At 45.8% G+C, this 6,767-nt stretch overlaps 1 long non-coding RNA gene across 1 annotated transcript; it reads left to right on the top strand.

Moving 5' to 3' along the window:
• The first annotated feature begins 974 nt into the window (after positions 1 to 974).
• LOC120526275 lies at positions 975 to 2,352 on the top strand. Its single transcript, XR_005633110.1, has 2 exons — positions 975 to 1,021; positions 2,141 to 2,352. It is a non-coding gene; the product is annotated as an uncharacterized LOC120526275 (long non-coding RNA).
• The last annotated feature ends 4,415 nt before the right edge of the window (positions 2,353 to 6,767 follow it).

The following is a 6,767-nucleotide window of genomic DNA, read 5'->3' as shown; positions in this document are numbered from 1 at the left end:
TGGGCTTTGACTTGGACTTTGCTACAGACCTGTTGCGTTCCGTTAGCGCTGCAGAGCCTGCACAGCTCTACTATGTTGGGCTTCTGCCACACCCGGAAATGCTGCTAGAAGAAGATCACTGGACACCTGGAGCACTTCCAGGTGCCCAATAAAAGGAGCCAGCAACCACTACTCCAGGAGCCTGAGTCGGGGGGAAGTGGACAAGCTGGCTGAAGGAGGAGTGGAGGCAAAGAGAGAGAGAAGGAAATAGAAAGAAGAGAATTGTGCTCCTGTGAGCTGTGCATGTCTGTGCTGTGCTGGTGGGAAACGGGGAAGGCATTTCCCACGAGGAAATGAAAAAAAAAAAAAGCGCGTGTGCAGAACTCTTGTCCTGCGTCTGTCTGTGTCAGGTTTGGGTGGCAGGAGCGCCCTCTGCAGGCCACAATGCAGTATAAAAACACATTCCAAGAGATGCACTGCAAATGTAAAGAATATGTTATTTCAACCCGTCGGTGACAGTTAGCACAGCTAGTGTGAACACGTTAACAAAGAGAGCTTACATTGGTATGACCTTTTTAATACAAACTTATAATCTTAGTACTTTTAACATTTTATCACTGATAAGGAAAAATAAATTAAACTAACTCTTAATAATGTTACTCCATAACAATATCAGACTTGATCAGATTTGTATGCCTCAGGACCATACAAAGCATCTAAATTGCTATTTACATTTTCTTAAAAGGATATAATATTAGAGCTTAGATATCAAATGTTCATTGCAGCTACTTCTGAGGATTTTTAAATTATTAAGCAATCATTTTTAATGAAAATAAAAGTAGCATTTAACTAACTTAACAGTTCTCTTTTGCTTTCTTGCAGCCTATAATAAACTCCTTTGGTCCTCTGGAGATATACATTGATAAGGAGGAAGGAGTTGCCCTGCAGGCTGATAATGGAAAGTACTGGAGCTGCATTTCCTATGACTCAGAAGGTCACAAGATGTACATTGAAGCTGCAAAGCCAAACAAAGATTACTGGTGTAAGTTTCATGTAACCAAAACCTCAGATGGGAAGGTCCTTCTGAAAGACCAACGAGGAATGTATCTGAGTAGATATTATGAAGGTGGCATTCAGTACATCAGACCGGTGAAGTCTTACCCAGACGAGTGCTGTAAATTTAGTGTCTTTACCGATGACAATAAGATCCTCCTTAAGGCTGACAGTGGAATGTATGTGAGTAGAATATACAGAAACCACCAGAATATTGAGGCAGCAAAAGATGGGCCCGATGAGTGCTGTAGATTTGCACTGAGCCTCGGCGATGTTGTTGAGCCATCTTTTAAAATTCTCAGTATTGAAGCCAAAGATTTTAACCCAGACCAAATCAAAACTCCCACTGCTGTAGCAGAGCAAAGCTACACTAACAGTACCAACGTTGCTCAAAGCCACAAATTCAGAATGTCATGGGAGGAAAAAAACAGTGAAACGACCACTTGGAACCATGCTTGGGGTTTCAGTGTATCGTTATCTCACGAATTCAAAATCGTAAACTTCAGCGCCACAGTTTCTTACAATGGATCATATGAGAAATCCTCTACTTTGGAGAAGACAATAACAGTGGATGATGAGACCACAATCAACGTCCCCCCGAAATCAAAGGTGGTTGCTAAATTAATTGTTTATAAAGATGACAATGCTGTCGTTCCATTTACAGCTAAAATTAAGAAAATTGATTGCAATGGAGTTGAAACAATCTTGACCGAAGATGGAACTTGGAATGGAATATTTTACAATAAAGGGAATATTATTGCATCAGAAGAACCAATATAAGCAGAATCACACTGATTGGCTTACTTTCATGTTTGATAAATTGTGCATTTAGAAGGCAATATTCATTTTTTAATCATTAAAAGCAAAATTAAAAGTTATATAAAATTGGGAAAGTAAAGATTTCTTTCTGATGTTCAGGTTTAATTTTTGTTTTTTAACTCTTTTCCTCCATCTAATTTGTAAATATGCTTAGTGGATTGTAATGCCCGTAGGAATGAAAAAAAATCAATAAAAGAGATCTCCTTAATATCATTTTGGTTGTCTGAGATAACAATGAGATTAGAAAGAAATAAAATGAAGATGTTCTCTTTTATTTCCTATTTCTCAGATTTTATTTTTCCCTGAGAAGAAACACCCCAGTGTTCTCACAAGTGTCTCCTCTCGGGTTTCTGCAGAGATCTCAGCAAAGTCACACAATGGGCTCAGATTTTCAAAGTAGTGCTCTGATGTTTGTTTGCAATTTGAAAGTTATTTTCCTTGCAATGTGAAATGTGTGGACAGTTGTTTATGATAATAAAACACTTTACTACGATTACAAAACTGTAGTGCTTGCTTCTGAATAATACTATTTGTTGCTCTAATTTATATTACTGTGCTCCAATTAAATGAGACTCATTCTGGAAGAAAAGGCAGGCAGTTTGGCAGGTGTGGTTAAGGGTTTTGGACTTCAAGCCATGAGGCAGTGTGTTCAAATCCCACTACTGACACCACATGATCACGAGAAAGTCACTTCATCTGCCTGTGCTCCTATTGGATAAAGAAAAAAGAAATGTACCTTAGATGTTTTAATTTACCTTGGATAAAGGCATCAGTCCAATAATAAGTTAAAGATAGAAAGACTTGGAAGACATTAAAACAAGATTAGAAAGAGATCTCAAAAAATATAACGGGGTTTTCAAAACCAATTCTTAATTTGACTCCTTTTACCTCAGTTGTCTTCTTTTCATCTGTGACAAAGTTGATTCCTAAATTAAACATAAATCAGAATCTCTTCTAAGTCTCACGAGCCATCAAAGATTAACCTTTGAGCAGTAAAATTTTCTTATGGGTTGTCACCATGAATCGAGATAATCCTAAGGGCTCGTTTATACTTCACACTTAGAATGAGGTCACATACGCATCATGGCTGCCACACGTTCTCAGTGTTCATCAGGTCCTCAGAATTTAACACAATGCGAGCGCGAGTTGCAGTACCAGCAAAAAGGCAGGAGGCGCAGTGTAAGAACAGTTGGAATATGACGTCAGAGTCTCTGTTTAATATCTAGATATGTGGATCCTTCAGGATTGATGTACCTGCTTCGATGTTTGATGAATGGTTCGTTGTGGTGAAGCAAAATGCCGACATACAGATGCATTCGTGGTGCTTATATATTCAAGCGTCGCATATTCCCCAACATAATGACATGATACGTTTTAATAATCTCACATACCATCTTCTGTGCCATCTTTTTATTTGCACCTTCACAACAGCAACAGAATGTACAGCGCCGTATTTGAGCAACAGAGAAAAAAAAATAAGGACATAATGAAAAGGTGTATTTTGTGATTAAAGTGGAAATTTCAGCTTTAGTCTCGAAATGTCCACTTTAATCTTATAGTTTATTTTCTCGTTAAAGTAGACCGTCGTAAATGTCATCTTAAAACCAACCCAGTTATAAATCTCTACGAGCTTCTTGGACTTCCTCCTGACCAGACAGCAGCAATAGATCACCACACAGAACACATTAAATGTATGATATTCCAACTCTCTGTACATTTAGAATCCTTAGATTGATACTTGATATCATTTTCATGATGAAATGCATTAAAGTATGTTTGTTACATTTTACAGATAAATACTTCATTTCATTGTAATAAGTAGAGACGAGAGGCGCGGAAAGGTTTGGGGCAGCCACCCGTTTAATGCGGTTTCCTGGCTGCAAAAGTATTTGAGGCATTGTATAACAGTTTACACAACAGAGTCCAAAACAGAACTGCCTGCCAGAGCAAAGGCAGTGGGCTTTATAGTACAGAGGGCGGAAGTGATGTCGTCCTCTGGGCCGGAACTGGAAGTGACATCATCCTTGGGGCCGGAACTGGAAGTGATGTATCCTTCCTGGAAATGGCGGCTCCTGGTGGGATTTCCCGGGTAGGACCTGCAGAGGACTCAGAAAGAGCGTCAGCGTACCCCGCCCCCCCCGGGCAGATGTATAATCAGTATTTTCTAAGCCCTTCAGCTGCCTCCCATGCACACATGTGTGACATCATTTAAATACTTAATACGGTTAATAATTACACACATGGGGATGACATGGTGGCAGAACGGTAATTCGCAGGGAGTCACGTCCCTGGTATTCCCTGCCTGGAGTTTGCATGTTTTCCTGCTGGGTTTCCACAGTGTGCTCCAGTTTCCTTCCAAAGATATGCAGATTTGGGGATTTGGTGACACTAAAATGACGCTACTGTGTGTGTGTGCGATGAGCTGATGCCCCGTTCACGGATTTGGTTTCTGTTTCACACCCGATTCTTAGTTGGAATGGGCGCATCCCTGGATTGATGGATTTAATCTTTAAACATCCTTTTCAGAGTGTCACACACGTGCGCATGGGAGGCAGCTAAAGGGCTTGAGTGAAGGCAGTTCGGAGGCATGCCGGGGTGTGGCAGAGTGCACTGACTCTTTTCTCCTTGCCTGTAGACCATCCCGGGGATTTCACCTGGATCTCCTGACATCACTTCGGGACTGAGCCAATGGAAGTCGGCCACACCAGCTCCAGTCCCTCTGATGTCACCCCCGACTAGGAGCCAATGGTGGAAGACCACGTGCCAGATCCATACGACCTCACTTCCTGTCTCCCCTTTAAAACCTGCCCCCTTTCCTTTGTTTCCTCAGTCTTGTTTTGGACTCGGTTGTATGCACTTCAGTGCTCTGTATTTCTAAGAAAAGCGACTTTGCAGCCAGGACACCACAATATACGGGTGGCTGCCCCAACTCTTTATCTGTCCATGTCTCGTTCTTGTGACAGTGGCGTAGCGGCAGGATGGAGAAGTCCCAGAGAGAAGGGGACAGGACCTGCAATATACCCAGGTGGGGCGTGCGGGGCCGAGTCTTCAGGCGGGAGGGTGCCCGTGGTCGGCGTGACCGGTGCGGGCTCCGCTCCCAGCACTCATAACTAGGCCATCTGGAGGCCAGGGGTGTGCGGGTGGGGCTCACAGGGTGGGCTGCCCTGGAGGGAGGCAAAGGGACTCAGTATGCTCTCTTGGGGAGAGTGCCTGCCTCCCTGCGAAACCAAAGCCCCATGTACCACCTAGGGGTGCCCCAGACTGGCAGGTGAATAAAATAAAAATGGAGGTTGGACCCTGAGCGGCCGACCAACAACAAGCCTGGTCCTTATGGGCAATGGTAGGGCATTGGCTACGGCCATTTGAAAACACGCCCTACCAAATAATAGAGCAGGTAGCTTGCTATCTGCTCCTGGAAGCGCTTCCCGTGGCTTCACCCAGCCGGTTTGGGGCGGCAGTTTAAGAACATGTCTGAGCTCATAGAGCTTATGGAGACGCAGAGGCGGCCTCACACTCTGGGGAGCAGAACCGTCCTCATGTCAAACCCAGCGAGTGCGTTCCAAGACCTAGCCCCTCCCTGTACAATCCGGAGCTCGTGCAGGCGTCCGCGGCAGCGGCGCGCAACCGCTTGGGGCAGGAGGAATGCAGGTGGAGGCGAGGAGGGTTGGTGTGCTCTGCTAATCCGTTGGCGGTCCCACATACTGGCGTGGTGATCGTCAGCGGACACAAACCACAGGTTTGTTCGACTCCGGCAGCAACATTTCCATTGTTGCCCGCCGCTTTGTGCAACCGCAACAGTGGCTAAAATTTAAGACCGGTATAACCTGTGTCCACGGAGACATCCGCTGGTACAGGTCCGCCGCTGTGTCATCAGTTACGGAGGGTCAGTTAAGTAAACTCACCGTAGCGGTCCTACCTGATCCTCCACACCCGGTGATACTAGGGCGGACTGGTCTAAAATCAAAAGCGGTGAGACACATACCACTCCGGGGTTAATTTGGGCCTCGTTATGGGCGGAGATAACCCGTCTCAAGCTGCCTCCACGCCGTGTAATCAGCCGGCAGAGAGAGAAGCGGTCGCCCTGACTGGCGTGGCAACTCCGGGCGTCGCGGGCTAACACGTCATCCACCAGCGCCGCGGGCGGGAGAAACCACGCCCATTGAGGTCGCGCTGACCCTCTCTCCGTGTTGCGGTTCCAATTTAAAAGCGCCGGCTTCTTTTAGAAGGGAGCAATGGAATGATGACTCCCTGAAGTTTGTAAAAAATGCAGTGGTCCTTGTCAATGGCCAGCGCACTAATCAGTCGATGCCACAGGGCCCCTACTTTGTGCTAGATAATGACCTCCTTTACCGTGTAGCAATGCATGACGGGCAGGAGACGAGGCTGCTGCTAGTGCCGCGTACCTTCCGGCGGCAGGGCTGCGAGCTAGCACACGCCCACCTCCTAGGTGGCCACCTGGGCACCGAAAAAACTCTGGAGCGGATCAAGCTCCGTTTCTACTGGCCAGGAATTAATGAGGAGGTTCGCCGCTTTTGCGCTTCCTGCCGGAGTGTCAACTGCGACAAATTCCTAGGAGGGACCGTGCTCCTCTCGTTCCTATTCCACTGATTGGCGTTCCCTTCCACAGAATCGGGTCGACCTGGTGGGACCCTGGAGCCCTCAGCCCGAGGACACAAGTACATTTTAGTCCTCGTGGATTACGCTACACGATACCCCGAAGCTGTTCCGTTGCGCTCAGCCACCTCTAAAGCCATCGCGCGGGAATTACTAGGGTATTGGCGCTGGGGATCCCCAAAGAAGTCTTGACAGACCAGGGGACCCCCTTCACCTCGGAAACGTTCAAGGAGACTGCCAGATTACTGAAAATAAAGCATTTAAAGACCTCGGTGTATCATCCTCAAACCGGCGGATTAGTA

Source organism: Polypterus senegalus, chromosome 3 (genome assembly GCF_016835505.1).
Source record: "Polypterus senegalus isolate Bchr_013 chromosome 3, ASM1683550v1, whole genome shotgun sequence".
NCBI classification, from domain to species: Eukaryota; Metazoa; Chordata; class Cladistia; order Polypteriformes; family Polypteridae; genus Polypterus; species Polypterus senegalus.
Note: the sequence above shows the minus strand (reverse complement) of the source record. Positions and strands in the feature narration are given on the sequence as shown.